We start from the raw sequence: 2123 nt of genomic DNA, 5'->3' as shown, positions 1-2123 counted from the left end.
TCCTTTGATCGCTGAATGCTGGAATGACCTGAAGGTCTCATCATCATTCGCTGAAGCTAGAGTAGTCTTCACACATATGTAGAAAGGTTCGTAATCACTGAATACCGCTTCAGATCATGTACTCGCCAGTCTCTAATCTTCAGTTTCAGTCTTCGACATTCGCTGAAGGTTCTTTGGTGTGAGTGTAGTCTTCTTGAAGTATTGTTTGTCTCTAAGATTTACAAAGCAAGTTCCTCAGCTATCACTGAACATACTCAATGTCTGATCGCTGGAACTGAAAATACAGAAATAAAATTACATCGATAGATTAAAAGGGATTATCATCAAATCACTGAGAGAGAGGATCAACAATCTCCCCCTATTTGATGATAACAAGATAACATAAAGAAAGTTAACTTATCAAATAATAGTAAGGAAAAGTTACATATAACGTACATGTCCCTTTTTACTATTTTGGGATCGTTTTCAGTTTGGTCAGTCTCCGCTTGAGAAGTTTTCTTAAGTTATATCTAAGAAAATTACAAGTACGAAAACTGAAACTGAAAGCTTGTTCACTGACTTATAGATTGTCATCGAACGAGAAAAGTAACACTGGAACTCATAGACTTGTGTCCCTATTACTTTTTTCAGGGATCTTTTTCAGTGAGGCACATGGAATACTCATTTTATTAATCAATGGAAATAATACAAGTATTACAGTACATGTTCAGAATTTACAGAAATGTAAATACCATCAATGAAAGAAGATATAGAAAAAGAATTACAAGGAAAAGTGGATTGAATATACATAGAATTCCTTAATCTAAAACACTTAGATCTTTGTACAAAGGTACATCTTCACCAAGTTTTCTTCGACGTTGGATTTCTCTTCRAATCTTCAGATCGACGACTTTTCCAGGCATGCTGTCTTCTATCCATAGCAAGAGATAAAACAAGTGATCAACTGGACAGAGATGCAGCTCCGACATTCTCTGAAATCTCACTTCACCTTCATAGTCAAGGAATATAACTCCTAACTGAGGTTTAAAATGCACAGAGTTGGGTAAAAAGGGACCCTTATCTGGCAAGTCAAGATTCAACATAGAAATGTCAATACTCCTACSACCCTTCAGGACGTCTTCTAAGGAGAACCTTGTTTCATGTTCGTTCCTTAGGAATGGTCCTTCATTAGGATCAGGGAGCTTTATTTTCTTCTTCCCACCTTTCTTTAGAGCTGGCCGGTCAGGGACCTTGGCATACCTGGACATCCTTTTGATGAGCTCGTTGATGGTGTCCTTGATAAGTGTCTTGTGTCTCGACTTGGATTGCTGAATGGCTTGTCTGATCTCCACCCATTCACAGTATCCATAGCGGCCTAGGTAGGAAGGATACTCGGTAATGACTTCAAGATTATCCCTAGTGATGAGCATTGAGACCAGTGTTCCACAATCTTTGGATCGTCCGCTGATGCTGACGCTGATGATTGGATGGGGACTTAGTCTCTTTTTCAACTTCGCTTCGCTCCATTGCTTATCCTTGTCCACAAGCTTCAGCTTCTTCTTGCGTTCAGCTTCTGCAATCTGAAGGAGTTTGGCCTGGGCTTGGATAGCACTCACCTTTTTCTGGGACTTCTTCTTGGGAAGGACTTTAGCAGCTAGAGACTTGGCCAGCTTTAAGCTGTCTTCAGTCTGCTTCTTTTGAAGCTCTAGCTCTTCTTCAGCCCTTAAAGCCTCGAGTCTTTCAGCTTCAGAAAGGAAGTCAAACTCACCACCACTAGAGGTACAAAGAGGGATTTTTACTCTAGTCTGGTCGAGCAACTCCTTAAGCTGAGACATCAGCTGGTCTGTTGTTGTAACAGAGCTGGGTTGATTAGATACCCACTCCAATCGACCGCAGGTTGTTGAAGGGATGTGAAGCTGGTACTCTGAAGTTATCACTACCTGAGAGGTATAGTATTCAAATAAGGTTTGTTGAGGGCATGAGAAAAGTACCTTCAAGTTACCTTCTTCAGCGACTGCCTTGCCTTTCGACTTGGGGTCCTGGTGCCCTGATGGAGTCGATTCACCTTGTCTTAGCTCCCCCTAGGATTGGGCTTCCCCAAGGGCAACGCCTTTGGTGATGGTTGATGGCTTCTGGAACTTGAT

The sequence above is a fragment of the Cynara cardunculus genome, unplaced genomic scaffold, assembly GCF_001531365.2.
Source record: "Cynara cardunculus var. scolymus isolate 2C unplaced genomic scaffold, CcrdV1 Un_Scaffold_9062, whole genome shotgun sequence".
Lineage (NCBI taxonomy): Eukaryota > Viridiplantae > Streptophyta > Magnoliopsida > Asterales > Asteraceae > Cynara > Cynara cardunculus.
This window is presented reverse-complemented; position numbering follows the sequence as displayed.